The sequence below is a fragment of the Ambystoma mexicanum genome, chromosome 3q (assembly GCF_040938575.1).
Source record: "Ambystoma mexicanum isolate Mex_15411 chromosome 3q, UKY_AmexF1_1, whole genome shotgun sequence".
Lineage (NCBI taxonomy): Eukaryota > Metazoa > Chordata > Amphibia > Caudata > Ambystomatidae > Ambystoma > Ambystoma mexicanum.
Window position 1 is genome coordinate 335629514 of NC_090926.1, and position 15354 is coordinate 335644867.

The 15354-nt window shown below is 46.9% G+C and overlaps 1 protein-coding gene across 2 annotated transcripts in view; it reads right to left on the bottom strand.

Moving 5' to 3' along the window:
- The window catches only part of CYFIP2 (cytoplasmic FMR1 interacting protein 2), a 279833-nt gene extending 264749 nt beyond the window's left edge, over nucleotides 1–15084 (bottom strand). For both annotated transcript variants that reach the window (XM_069653932.1, XM_069653931.1), the window contains exon 1: nucleotides 14981–15084. The gene's annotated coding sequence lies outside the window, so the exon portion shown is untranslated. The remainder of the gene's footprint in view (nucleotides 1–14980) is intronic.
- Nucleotides 15085–15354: the final 270 nt, after the last annotated feature.

Sequence of the window (15354 nt, forward strand, 5' to 3'; positions counted from 1 at the left end):
CAAGGAAAAGAAAGACCTGTGGTTGACAATGCTATTTTACTAAATCCATGGAAACCTACACTTTTTACTTAAAGAGATAGATAGCAGTGTGTACATTATCTTCAATGTAATACCAGATTGTGATCTGAAATCTCCAGTGAAACCAAGCTTCATGCATTTATAATAAATAAAATAACTCCCTGTTCCCCAGCCTAAATGACAGTATGCAGAGCGAAGTGCCTACATGGGTTTAAGGTGAACATGGTTTTGTCATATAACTGCCCTATATATGGACTATCCAGAAGGGATATTCATGTATTTTGCAACTATGAGATTATAGAAGTACATTATCCATGGATATAAGGCCCAGGTGCCTTATAAAATGTCATGTAAAATGCATTGTGTGTGAGTTAAAAGCCATTTCTTGCAGAATTCTACATGTAGCCGGTCATTTCTTCTGAAATGAAACTTTAACCTCAAAGACCTTTCCTCTGCTGGTCATGGAGGGGGGAGGTCTGGTTGTCAACAATCAATCAGGTCCACTGCTTAAAAATATAAAGAAATACACTACTTTTGATGGAAATCACATTGGAAATAGATAAAGCCATGCCTGTCGTTTAAGCAGAAGTGACCTTGAGGTCACAACTCCCACAAATAGTGCATTAAAGCGGCAGCCAGGGCCATTTCAATGCCAGGAAACGATAGGCTAAGATAAACATGAGCCCGCATCTGGCTGGTCACATGCTTAAGGCCAAGAGAACAAAGGCAGGGGCCAGAGTGAGCAAGTCATGTGGTGCTGGAGTTAGTTAATAGAAAAATACATTTTTATTGCATAAAAAGGGCAGCGTATATGCCACAAGGTTCATTCTAGACTTTTACTAAAGGGGATAGTAACCCCCTTTGGACCGTGCCAACATTATTTTTGTGTGATAAACATAACAGAAGTTATTAAGAAAAGTTTAGGGTCTTCCCTTAATTTTGAGAGATTTGAGAGTTGGTGTGAGGGTGAAGGACAAAATTAACATGGGAACTATGAAGTGGCATATTTTTCACAGATACGGCTCTTGAGCAAACAAAGAAAAACATATCTCTGCATAGGAAGGGCATGCCAACTTCAGATTAGTATCATCTGATTGGCCTTAAAATGTATATGCATACATATAAAGATTTGAAAAATTAGGGTACTTGCCATGTTGATAGCTGTTCAGACTTTGAACATGCCAAACCCACATGTCAGTTTGGGATTTAAAAGCTTTCTCCTCCCATAGCTTTCCTAACTCACAGCCCTCATCTCCTTATCCCATTAGCACACAGGTGGGAGGTGGGTAGAGAAAACCAACCAATCCCTTCTGCAGGAAAAGTTGGTGATGTAATTTGCCCTATTAGTAAACCAGTTTGCATCAGAACTGGGCTTTTTCAACTCATTCTGTGCAATCCAATCTCTATTCCCTGCTTAATTTTATTTATGTGTTTATAGAAATCACTGGACAGCAACTTACAAAAACGCTTACAAAATTTGACATTGATAACAGAGTAGAGGACATGGGTCCTTGACAGCAGGGTGAGAGAATGGGATTTGAAGGCCAGATGTTGCAGGGGAAGATCAATTCTGAACTAAGTTTGAATGAGGATACAATTTAATTACAACTATTATTTTATTCAAACAGTATTCATCTTTATAAAGCCGCCATAGCTAGATTATAATTCATCAGCAACACATTATCCACACACTAAAATACAATAGAAAACATCACAAAGAACATACACAAAAAAACACATAGGGCCTCATTACGAGTTTGGAGGTAGCCATGCCGTCATTTCCTGCATGGCTACCTCCAAACTCGGGTCCAGGTCCTGAAAAAAGGGAATTACCGGGCCATTCTGACTTTTGCGGGCCCGGTAATTCCCATTTTCGGGACCCGGTACGTCCCCATTCCCATTTGAGCTCCCATAGGGCTCAATGGGAATGGGGAGGATGCTAACTACGGACCCATTAATGACGGGTCTGTTGTTAGCATCCTGGACTTTTCGCGGGCACCGGTATGCACGCCTCGCCAGACCAAACGTGCATACCGCCACCCGCGAGCAAACTCATAATGTGGTGGCCCGGTATGAACGGTGCCGGTACCTTACCGGCAACGTACATACCGCGGCCGCCAGGGTCGTAATGAGGGCCATAAAGTGCAATGTGCAAAAAGATGCCATAATAGTTCATATCCACCAGAAACGTCCTCAAGGTACGGATGTGCAAAAAAGGGGTAATATACACCCACTACTAACAGGCGTAGGTGGACAATGCTGTATTGCCTAAAATAGAACACCTATACATAAGTGCAACAAACAGTAATTAAAAGCCACAGTCTACTAGGCGAGAGCAACTGTCTTCTGAATACTTAAGGACATCTCCTGAAGGGTATAGTTACTTTCCCGTTCCTACTAGTTTCAACATCTCTCCCGCATAAGGAAATGTCTTCATCAGGACAGGCTATCCATGTTAATTTCTTTTTTGACAAGTGCATGGATCAAGTTAGTTCTTACAAGTCACTCAACAGAACAGTGCCTCCAGCAAATCATGGAAAAGTGTTTGGAACTTCCTCTGTTCCTGATAGCATTCATGGTCACCTTATTATCAATCCACTGATCGTTCACTCAGATAGCGTGGAAGGCCTATAGCATAATCCAAATATGAATAAATATATGCGGCACGGGAGCACCATGATGTGAAGGATGGTGGAAACATAATCCAGGGACGAGGACAGGACAGAATAACACAGGAACGGGTTGGTGGAGGAAGTACTAAATTAAGGATGGAGGGGTAAGGAGAGATGGAAACAGGCTGATAAGTAACGTAGAGTGCTAGGAAACAGGTTCTTCAGAAAAGAGAGGGGCTTTCAGGTTGGAGTTAAATAGTGGTATAGTTGTACTAGTACAGAGTGGGAGAGGAAGAGCATTCCAGAGTAGGGGAGTGGGGAGAGGGAGAGAGAAGAAACAGGAGGGAGCACAGTGGGCTCCAGTAGTGGAAAGGAGGTGAGCCGAGGATGATGGTAACGACCGAAGGGGAAGAGTACGGAGTGAGATGAGCAGATAGGTAGGGTTGGGAAGTCCATGGATAGTTTTGACAACGATGAGAAGAAGTTGATACTTAGTTCTTTATTTCATAGACAGCCAGCCAATCTGGTGACGGGCAGAGGAGGAAGAGTTAAAGCAAGAAAAGTTGAAAAGGGTTCAGACCGCTAAGTTGAGGACTTTGTCCAGAGGTGAAGAAGCATAGCTGGGAAAGATATAGAGAAGACTGGCACAGTAGTCAGATCTAGAAAGAACTAAGGAGGAGATTAGCTGTTTGGCAGTATTGAAAGGAAGACCATGACAGATTTTTCCGATATTGTGGAGGTTGAGTCTGTCTGCTGTGGCAGATTTGGAGATGAAGAGCCAGAAGTTGTGAGATGGGTCGAAGATGACACCAATGTTACGAGTGGAAGCAGAGTAAGGAAGGTAGTGAGGAGAGAAGAGAAGAAGAGGCGGGAGGAAGAGATAGTCTGTTTGGCTGAGAAGTAGAGAACTTCAATCTTAGTGGAGTTGAGCATGAGCGAGTGAGACACCATCCAATATTTGAGGAAGAGACGTTTGGACATTTTTAACACCAGCATAAGGCGGGAAAGGAGAAGATCTGAGGGTCATCAGCAAGAGTTGATAGGAGAAGCCGTAAGAGAGGATCAGGGGAGAAGTGGAACAAGGACAGACCCTTGGAGAACTCCAACAGTAAGGGGGCTGAGTGGGGAGATAATGCTGGTCTGGAATGCCTAAAAGTGTCTAGGGGCAAGATAAGAAACAAACCAAGCAAGGGTCTTATTTCTGATGCCAAGGGGGGATAATGTAGAGAGAAGGTCAGACTTGTTGACAGTATTGGAGGCAGCAGAGAGGCAGAGAATAGTAAGAATAGATGAACTGTTTGCATTAAGTGGGGAAGAGATTAAGTTGTTAAGATTGAGGAGTGCTGTTGGAGTAGAATGCAGAGGTCGGAAGCCTGAATGAAGAGTTTCCCAGAGGCTGTGAGTATCAACAAAGTGACTCAATTGAATACTACTCACTCTAGGATTTTGAAATAGTGTGGTAGCAGAGAGACAGGACGAAGGTTGGCAGGACAGTTAGGATCGAGACTAGGTTTCTTAAGGAGAGGGATGACAGTAGCTAACTTATAGGATGAATGAAAAGTAGCATTATCAAGAGAGTAATTGAAGATAGGAGTAAGATGTGGAGCAACATTGGGGGCTACGTGCTTTGCAATGTGCAGGTACAGTCGGTCAGCGGGGGCCCATGAAGGGTTATCCATGAGGAGTAAGGCAAGAATCTCATCAGGGTTGGTGGGCACAAAGGAAGATATTTGCCCTCATTATGAGTTTGCAGAATTACTGGTGGGATACCGGCAAACTTACCTACAATTTCCGCCGCCTGATGTCCCAGTGTTACAGAGATAATACAAGCAGCGGAAACACCAGTAAATTCCCATTATCGGACTCCATGGAGGGGATTGACATTATTTCCTGAACCGGTAATTATGGGGCATGAAATAACCACATTTATTTGCCGATGGGGGCCCGATTTACCTCCAGTTCTTTGCTGAAGGTATATCAGTGAACCCCAACTGGCAAACATGTGGTTTCCCAGTGCAGTAAAAGTGCTGGAATTACTGGCAATTTTACCGGCATTCTTCCTGCACATGGAAGCTTGTAATGAGGGCCATAGTAAGGGGAGAGGAGGGTAGGAGTCATGGAGAAAAGTGGGCAGGAGGAGGAGGTAGAAGGTAAGTGGCAAGGGTACTGTGAATGGTAGACATTTTAGAAGCCAAGGAGAGAGCAAGATCATTTGCAGAAAGAGTGGGGAAGCTGAAGGGTTTAGGAGATGAGAGAATTGAGTTGAAGGATTTCTGGAGGTGCCTGTGTAGGGAGGATTGAGATGAAATGAGAGAGATAGATAGAAGTCACATTTGACCCACTGAACGGCCAAGGAGTAGTTCTGATGAGCAGTGAATTAGAGTTGGAGATCTGAGGAGTGTCTTGTCCTTTGCCAAGTGCAAAGCCTTTTCTACATTGTTGTTGTCAGGATGAGGATGAGAGGTGGAATTCAAGGCCATGCAGGGAAGAATGTAGGAGAGGAGAAGGGAGTATAGAGAGCAGTGTTAAAGTTATTGAAGGCTTTTTCAGTGAATGGAAAGGTGAGTTCTGTATAAGAGGAGAGAGGGTAGTGTAAGTCAGACAGGTAGTCAGGGAGTTTGGAGGAGGGAACCTTGAACTTAGCAAGAGTAGTATTAGATGGAGAGAGTGAGGATGAAGCAGGAGTGGAGATTGAGGCAATGATGGTAGAGTGATCGCAGGAAGAATGACCTGTGGAGATTTTTGAGGCAGAGAGTTGAGAGGAATTGAGAATAAGGTTGAGGGAGTTTCCATTTGAACGGGTCGGCAGAGAGTGGACCGAAGAGAGTGAGTGGTTAAGGAAAGAGAGCTAAAGGCAGTGGATGAGCAGCAGAGGAAGAGGGGAGGTTAAAGTCACCAATGACAATGAGGTGGTGACCGGGAGGGAGAGAGTCAACTAGTTGGGAGAGGTTAACGAAGAATTGATGTACCGGACCAAGTGGCCGATAGAGGGAGATAGTATGTATGCCGTAGGGGGCAGTGATTGTGGAGATAGTGTGTTTGAAAGAGGGAGAAGGAGTGGGAGATAGGAGAGTAGGAGACCTAGGAAATTTGGAATATAAAATCAGTCCTACACCACCACCCCTGCGAGTGATGGGGGGAGAGTGGGCAAAGGCGTAGTCAAGGTCATGAAGGGAAGCAAGGGTTGCAGAATCAGAGGGAGAGATCCAGGTTTCAGTAAGGGTAATGAGGTCAAGAGAAGGAGAACGGGAAAGGAAGAAGTCAGTGGTAAAGGAGGTTTAATTAGAGACAGGCTGCTCATTACAAAGAGCAATAGAAAGAGAGTGAGATGAAGAAGCATAGCGATGATGACCCTGAGAAATAGATAGTCACTGGGATTATATGCTGAATGGAATGGGAAGAAGGGTGGCGTCGAGGAGAAGAGATGCTAGGGATGGGAAGAGATGGTTCTGAGCGGAGGAGAGAAAAAGTCTGGGATTTGCCCTTTACTTCAATGCCCTTAACACGTATAGGCTGGACGCCCATATGGAGCTTCGAAACCATGTGACAGGGCAAAGTCACCATAAGATGACTGCCGCTTTCGGCTCCAGGGCCCTGGTCATGTGATCTAAGACCAGTGCTACGGATTGCTTATTGAACGTCAGTTCTGCTTTCAATAAATACCATTCTATTTTTGATTTATTTCTTCTCGTTAACTTCCAATCTGGATCTTCTCCCACTAACCTTGACTTTCTAGTAAAGGCAGATGCACTTGAATTCCATTACACTCCTTAGGTTCCCTTTCCCCTGTCGCCTCTTGATCCCCCTTCTTGCTACACCTCTGAATATAAATTTGCTTCATTTTCTAAACTACATTGCTTGGCATTTTTGATTATCTATAGGTCCCATGGTTCTCTTTGTACTTTTTGTGTTGATTTTGACTCTCTTCTCTCTGTCCTTCTTTCTCTGGACTGTCTTTTCATCCTCTGTAGCGATTTTAATTTGATTTTTGATGTGATTTCATTTATATATAGTGCTATACCCCAAAGTGCTTCGACAACAAGAATGCAGTACAAATTGATTGCCAATATAGATGAGACAACCAAATCATCAGATGAGCAGATGACATTTGAGACGAGAGCAGAAAAGAGAAAAGGAGGATAGTGAGCAAAGGGGGGGAGGAGGGACAGAGTGTTCCAATGTTTTGGAGCCAGCAGAGAAAAAGAGAGAAAGTGTGAGTCAGGACATGGAAGACGAGGGACAGCAAGAAGAAGGAGAGATTTAGATCAAAGAGAGTGAGAAGGTGAGTAGAAAGAAATGAGAGAGGAAAGGTAAGTAGGATCCAGACTGTGGAGGCACTTAAAGACGAGACAGGGAAAATTAAAGAGGACACATGACTCAAAGGAGAGCCACTGAAGAGACGAAAGAGCAGAAGACATAGATTTGCGAGAAGATAGTAAAAGAAGGACACAAATAGGAGAATAATTAATAGAACGGAGAGGAGCCACATGACTAGCAGGAATGCCTTGTAGAAGGGAGAAGCAGTAAAATAGGCAAGAGAATATCAGAGAGGAGCCAAGGGTTTTAATGACATTTAATGAAAGAAAGGATCTTGCCTTCCGGACATTAAATAGCTGGAAGTGACAGGAATAGGAAATCATAGGAGTGTGTGAAGAAAAAGTGAGAGATGAGTCAAATGTGACCCGTAGATCTCTAGCAGATGAAGAGATTTTAAGATGGGTGGGCGGAATGAAAATGGACAGTGGAGGTAAAGGGTGTGGGGGGCAGTGGAAGCAGGAAAGAATAGAACCTCAGTCTTAGGGGGTTTAGATGAAGACAATGATTGTCCACCCAAGAATGGATGGCGAGTAGAGAAGAGGTGAGGCCAGAGTAAATGGAAGGAGAGAAAGAAGAAAAAGAAAGAAAAAGCTGTGTAAAAGTGGTGAGACAGACTGAAAGAAAAGATGACAGAAGCAAGAGGAATCCTATAAAGGGAAAATAGCAAGGGACCAAGGACGGAACCCTGTGGGACACCATATCAGAGAGCAGGAACTGAGAAGTATGGCAACCCAAGAGACAGTGAAACCAAGTCAAGACAGAGTCCCTGAAACCAAGAGAGGAAAGTGAGCGAAGAAGAAAAGCGTGGTCAGCTGTGTCGAACGCAGCCGACAGGTCGAGGAGTGTTTGGAGTAACGAGCAGACACAAGGGAGTCACAGACAGGAAGAGTAGCAGTTTCTATGGAATGCAGGGGGCGAAACTCAGACTGGTGTGGAGGAAGAAGAGAAAACGAGTTCATGTAAATGGAGAATTGGGAGTAAATCACAAGTTGCAGAGGTTTGGAAAGAAAAGGGAGAAGCGAGATTGGCTGCTAGTGAAAAGGAGAGAAAGGATCCGAGGAGAGTTTCTTAAGAATGGTGGCATACATGACTAGAGATGGAAAGGAAGGTCAAGTGAGGAAGAAGAAAAGGATAGGCTGTTGGAGGAGAGTGACAGAAGGAGCAGCAGTAGGATGAGCTTTAGAGAGAAATAATCACATGTCGGAGGGTGAGAGAGGAAGAAAGGAGGACACAAGGGAAGGTGGGGGACAGGAAGGGAAGGGAGAAGGAGAGGAGACAGAAGGGGGATAACGGATGAGACATCTTCATCTTACACCTATTCACACTTCCTCTTCCCTTCCCTCTCTGCTTTCTCCTTATCATCTGTTGTTCATCTAACCCTCATGTCTCTGGTCCCTCTCTTGACCTTATTTTCTCTCCCCACTCTCCTGACTCCCCTATTTCTGCCTCCAGCATTATTGGCTCGGTTTCATCAGTGACTCGGTATTGTCAGATGACAATATTATCCAGTATATCCCAGTATTATCAGTGACTCGGCATTATGTATTGCTCTGTTTTATCAACTGTTCAGCAATGCCAGTAGCTGATATTATCAAAGGCTCAGTATTGGAAATAGTGTGATATCTTCAAAATCCCCGTGCTATCACTGCCTCAACATTAGATTAACTCAGAGTCATCATTCAGTCAGAGATTGGGAAAGTTGGGCTGAAGTACATTTTGCTCAAGAAGGAGACAGGGAGAAGTTGGAAAGGCCAGGGAAGAGGACAGAGTCAAAAAGCATGAAGAGCTATAATTTGGGTAAAATGGCTCACCTGAGTCCTGGGCCGCATTTGAGGAAACATGTCGGTGTAATTTAGGATCGCTAATCTGCCTCTGTGTCCCAGCTTCCGGTGTCATGGTTTCGGGGCTTTTGCAATGCGACAGACCCTTAGCTTCCCGAATGTTATATTTCCAGTGCCTGGGCAGTATTCGAGCTCTCAGCCTCCTCCATTCCGGTCTCAAGGCGTTATAATATGAGTGCCTTCTGAGTACAGTGTTGAGAGGCCCAGGGCTGAGGCCTGTTGAAGTCCACAGCTCCCAGGGCGCTGGTCCTATACTGTTGGATAGATCCTTCAGATCGGAGTGCTGTGGACACTGGGACCGTGAGTCCTCAGCTACCAACGATCATTTAAGTCCCATATCTAAAACAATGGGTCCCAAGGCCTATGTACTGTAAGAGACAGTAGCGTCCAGTGTGGTAGGCCCAGAGCATGTGCGGCATCAAAGGCCCGAGTCCCCAATGCCATGGCCCCCTGGCCTGTCCAGAGTCAGGGTCCTCCACTCCCAGGATCTGCGTTCAGACGCTCCGGTTTGGTGTCAAATCCCTGAGCTCTCAATGTTTGGGTCTTGCACTGGCCTGCGTGGTGTCAGAGCCCTCAACTCCCAGTGTTGGGACACCAGGCCTGTGTGGCACTGGAGCCCTCCACTCCCCTTGTCAGGACATGAAGCCTCGGTGGTGGCTGTCCATGTCCTCAGCTCCCAGTGCCTGCCTCCCAGGCTGGCCTGTGTGCTGCCGGAGCCCTCAGCAACCTCAGTTGCAGGTTTAAAGGAAACCACTTACTTAACGTCCGCTGTCGTTGCGAAAGGGGGGCCTCCCACTACCTCGCTCTGAGGCAGGAAGTGCTTCACATCAGAGCACCGGGGACCGAACTGCTGCTCTACTGGGCACCGGTGAGATTATTGCGCTAGCGTGTGTGTGTGTTTGTGTGTGCGTCTGTACTGCTGCACTTGGGCTGACTAGTAGGGTTGACGCAAGGGCTCATGTGCGTGACTGTCTACAGATGTGACTGCTTGCATTTGCTATGCGACTGCCTGCATGTGAGTATTGTGGTTACCTCTGTGGCGCTGCTCTGTGACTGCTCGCAGCTGCTTCTCTGACTGACTCAGAGGGGGGTGCAGTGTGATTGCCTGTGAGTGTGCAACTGTGCATCTCTTTCTGTGTTAGGTGCTCTGTGACTGGACGGGATGCCGCCTTCTGACGACTACCCATGTGCGGCTGTTCTGTAGAGGGAGTTATGTTGTAGTCCAGGAAATATGACATCATCATAAGCAGGTGCCACCTGTAGGCTCCGTAACCTCTTCGCGTGTCTATTTGGCATGCAAAGACATCTTCTGGCGTCAAGGCCGGCCCAAGGATTTGCGGGGCCAGCCTGCCTGGGCAGCAAACGATATGTGTGGGGTGGTGGATACTTTGCATATGTAGTGACATCAGAGAACATGATCTCACAGAATAAGTCATTGGAGTGTGAGTATCATGCAAAGTTACATTAAAAGAAGTTGCCAGCAGTACACCAAGAGATAAATACACTCCGTGATGCCCAGGACATGAATGGTCACTGTTGTTATTAAGTGGCAATATCAGGAGTGAGTCCTTCTTGGAGTGACGGACAGCATGAGGCGACTGAGTTCTAGCACTTCTAATTTTGGCAGATAAGCCGCAGTGAGATGTAATGATTTGCCCGGGGGCACACAATTCGGTTAAGTGGTTAAGCCAGGATTTGAGAGCAACCTGCAAGTCAGGCACTATTATTTGCAACAGGTCTTTTGGCAAATGTGGTTTTAAAACGCTATCTGACTGTGGAATGCAGTGCAAAAATAAATGTGATTGCATTTTGCTACCTGAAATAAAGTGTTCTTTTGGCAGCAGTTTCATGATTGCCTTTATGTGTATGCCGAGCGTTAAGCCTGTAGTTATTTTGATGGTGTAAATATTTGGCCATGCTAGGAATACGCCTTTAATTCAGAGGAGGAATAGTCTGAATGTCAGAAGAAATGAATCTCCAGGCAGTGATTTTATTATTTTTACACTATATGGCCAGCTACATGCCTAAAACGGGTCTCCTGCTGTGACCACAGGTTCCAGGGACGTCAGGGCAGGGGCTGGGCCTTGGGCAGAGAGGGCAACATGCTTCTGCTGCAGGGCGAATGGCTTATAGTGCCATCTAAGTCGAACCTGTCTACCGGGAAGACCTCGGGGCAGCGAGAAGAAGGTATTTCACAGGTCTTCAAATGTTAACAGAATCAGCACATGGCCAGGACCAGGGGAAATAGCCTCTCCAGTCTCCAGTCCAACAAGCTCTCTTTCCACATCCCTGGCAAATCATCATGCCTCGCCCTCTCCCCTCCTGTCTCCCCCTCACCCCAATATTTGGCTTTCAGCAATAATGTTTTATAAGGATTACTCAAAAAGTACACAAACATAATAAAAGACTTTGACAAATATGTAAATACTTGTATGCATATGTTAATCAAAAAGAGTGTGATTATAGCATAATTTGCTTCCATCGTGAATAGAAGACTGCAAATACCAGAATGCATTCCAGTGGTAGGCTAAACAATGGCCTGTGGGTTTTGTAAATGTACTTCCAAGACTTAAATACCCACAACAAAAAGTTATGTGCGAAAAGGTAACTTGGTTATTTTTAATTGTTCGACAAAGGGATGCTTCATATGTGATATGAGGAAAATGTGGCATACTACAAAAAACACGTGATGGTGTGTCAAATAAAAAGACAGACATAAGAGTGATAGTTTAAACCTTTTTTGGGGGACACATTTCAGTTGTCTTGGGAGAAGGCATAGATTTGGGAAGCTAAAAGGTGCTTTGTGCTTTTACCGTTCTCATTACCAACATGTTAAGAATGTCCTTTATAAACAGCTTTCACGTTAAATGTTCTTGCAAAACAAATAGTGATAAGTGGTCAAGTATTTGGGAGGCTCTAGTGTGGATATAGGTCTCCAGAACGTCACGGGGTTTGGGGAGGTGACCACTCAGCTTCCCTGGGACAGACAGAAAAAATATCCTCCTGCCTGCAAGCAGCGCGGGCTCTTTAGAACACAATCCATATGACTTGGTACAGATGTGAAAGCTGGTGCTGGAGGGGACCCCATGAGCATAGGGCCCTGGGCGATGGCACAAGCTGCCCATGCCTAGGACCGGCCCTGTCTGACATTATGCAGAGCACCCCACTCCCATTCCACACAATAATGCAGGTTCACTATCTCTCCACCTTCCTGTGACAGAGTACGGCTGTTCCAGAGGATTGGGTGGTTGTATTCTTTCTGTTGGGCCATCTGAGCTTTTGCACCTGGTAATAATACATCAGACTTTGAACGAAGAACCAGCAGGCAACAACAATCAACTGGCAAGTGCTAAGAGGGAAGAAACAAGTAGCAGGCCAGAAAACCCAGAGGAGGCATGTGAAGGGAAAAGAAACTGGCAAACAACATAAAAGAATAAACTGAGGAGTGGCTAATGGAGAACAAATACTAGCAGTCTACAAAGAAATAACTGACCCCTGACCAGGAAATATGACCAACCGACAGGTCACGTGGTTAAATCTCAAGCCACAAAAGAACAGACTTCAGGTTAAGAAAAGAGATACAACTTCAATCCAAGTAGTCAAACTCCAGCCAGGAGAGCGAAACCAACCTCCCATAAGGATAGGAGAACCAACTTCAGATCAGTTATGTAGATCAGTTACGTAAATCAGAGGAAAGGAGAGGAGAATCAAACTCAGGGTAGGAGAAGAGAACACGCCTCAGACTAGGAGACACTGACTAAATTCCGGCCAGGAAAGGCATACTAACCTCGTGCCAGCGGGTAAGTATTAACCTGAGGCCAGGAAAAGAGAACCAACCTCTGTCTAGGAGAGGAAACCTACCCTCAAAGAAGAGAACAGACCTCAGACCAGGACAGAAGAAGACACTTTAGATAAGGCAAGAAAGATTAGTAGAGAAGAAGCAATGGTAGAACAGAAGAGGAGAAATACCCTCAATGCCGCCCCCATCTCAGGAGGGGGAAGCTGGCCACAGGAAATGAAGGAGTACAAACTCAGCTCAGACAATCAAGCTGTAACCAAAAAAGTGATGGGTGTAAAGTTTGAATAAATCGGAACCACTGGCAATGCTCTGGGCAAGCTATACACCACTGATTTCTTTATCCCATCTGTGCCATTAACAATCAAACTGAACACAGAGTGGGATCTGGGAAGTCCTAGCTTCAGGTCACAATATAATAAGTGACCTCAGGAGTTTTGACTAGACCCTATTGTAGAAGTGCCAAGACATGGAATGAGGCTTGACCTTAGATCCAGGGATAATTATACATGAAAGCACACAGGGAGGAAATGACTGCTCCAATTCTCAGGTGAAGGGAACCGCCCTGACCCCAGGACAGGATAAATGACCTTAAGCTTGCAGAGGAAAACGGATCTGAGGCTAGGTGAGGAAGGGAGTGACACCTCAGGCCGAGAAAGAAGTACTGGGAGCCGGGGGAGGGGTGGTCCTGTACCGGTGATGAGAATTGACCTCTTGGCAGGGAAACATAAACTGACCCCACACCCCTTTTGTGTAAATACTGCTCCTGAGCTCCCTTGCTGCCCCTAGGCTCTCTCAATGGCATAGATATTGCTTCCTGATAGGAAGGATGAATGGGTGGGTAACATTGCAATGTGTGTGGGGTGGTGGTGCGGCTGGGAGAATGGGCATGTGGATAACACAGCAGGGTGTGTGGGTGGTGGTAAACTGGGTGGGTGAATAACAGCGTGTCTGGGTGGTGGTGTGGGTGAAAGCATGGGTGCATTGATAACACTGCAGGGTGTGTGGGTGGTGGTAAACTGGGTGGGTGAATAACAGCATTGATAACACTGCAGGGTGTGTGGGTGGTGGTAAACTGGGTGGGTGAATAACAGCGTGTCTGTGGATAGCGGTGCGGGTGAAAGCATGGGTGCATTGATAACACTGCAGGGTGTGTGGGTGGTGGTAAACTGGGTGGGTGAATAACAGCGTGTCTGTGGGTGGTGGTGTGGGTGAAAGCATGGGTGCATTGATAACACTGCAGGGTGTGTGGGTGGTGGTAAACTGGGTGGGTGAATAACAGCATTGATAAAACTGCAGGGTGTGTGGGTGGTGGTAAACTGGGTGGGTGAATAACAGCGTGTCTGTGGATAGCGGTGCGGGTGAAAGCATGGGTGCATTGATAACACTGCAGGGTGTGTGGGTGGTGGTAAACTGGGTGGGTGAATAACAGCGTGTCTGTGGGTGGTGGTGTGGGTGAAAGCATGGATGCATTGATAACACTGCAGGGTGTGTGGGTGGTGGTAAACTGGGTGGGTGAATAACAGCGTGTCTGTGGGTGGCGGTGTGGGTGAAAGCATGGGTGCATTGATAACACAGCAGGGTGTGTGGGTGCTGGTAAACTGGGTGAGTGAATAACAGTGTGTCTGTGGGTGGTGGTGTGGGTGAAAGCATGGCTGGATTGATAACCCAGCAGGGTGTGTGGGTGGTGTGGGTGAAAGCATGGCTGGATTGATAACCCAGCAGGGTGTGTGGGTGGTGCTGGGGGTGGAAGGATAACATTGTAAGGTGTGTGGGTGAAAGCATGGCTGGATTGATAATACAGCAGGGTGTGTGGGTGAAAGGCTAGGCGAGCGTCAGGACCGGTGGACGAATGGGAGAATTGGCGAAAAGCATGGCAGGGCGGTTGGCGTGCCATCCAGATGGCAGGCGGGTTTCCTTGGGTTCATTGAGAGAGCTTCCCCGTGGAGGCTTCTGACTGTTAGGGTCAGCACGGTTCACTGTCTGCGGTTGTTCGGTGGAGGCCGTGGCCCCCGGTGATGGATTATTACGGTGCAGCCCCCCACCGCCGCCTCGGCCAGATCGGGGAACTGTCCAATGTTCTGAAATAAACGCACTGGGCGGAGAGAATATCCGTCGGATAGGGGCACTACTGGAAAACTGGCAGTCGTGGGGGTGCGGCGGGGGTGTGCAGCTGGGTGCTAGGGGGGCCGTCGACAAGTGTGCCGGGTATTGGGGGATGCGGACGAGAAGACTGTGAGACATCGGAAGCCCTGCCCCCACCGTCAACATCATAAAATACAGCAATGGAGACAGCAACATGAACCTTCATCAAACGCACACGAAGTAGCTGATCGTTCCAAAGGGGGAAAGGGCCCCCGCCCTTAATCAAGATGATCACGATAGCCCCCGCTTACCTGGGCCCGGATTGGGGGTGGGAGGGAGAGGACGGAGGATCCCGCTCGCTTCTCGCCTCTCTGCTGCTGCAGCCGCTGAGCGCTGGCTCCTCCCCCCACCATCACCCTCCCCACCCACTCACCCACTCACCCCAGCCCTTCCTGTGACACAAAAGAGCGGATCAGGCTGCCGACCCACCCAGCGAAGCGCAGAGCCGAGCAGATAGAAACAGCCGCCCGGCCCGGCCTATCATGAATTAATAATCACACAGACCCCCCAGACTGCCCACATTGTAAGCACACAGACAGCGGTGTAGATGCAAGGGTCCCGGTCCTCCATGTCCTAGGAGGGTGGTGGGGTGAGAGAGATGCACGCCATAAATACATTACTCAAA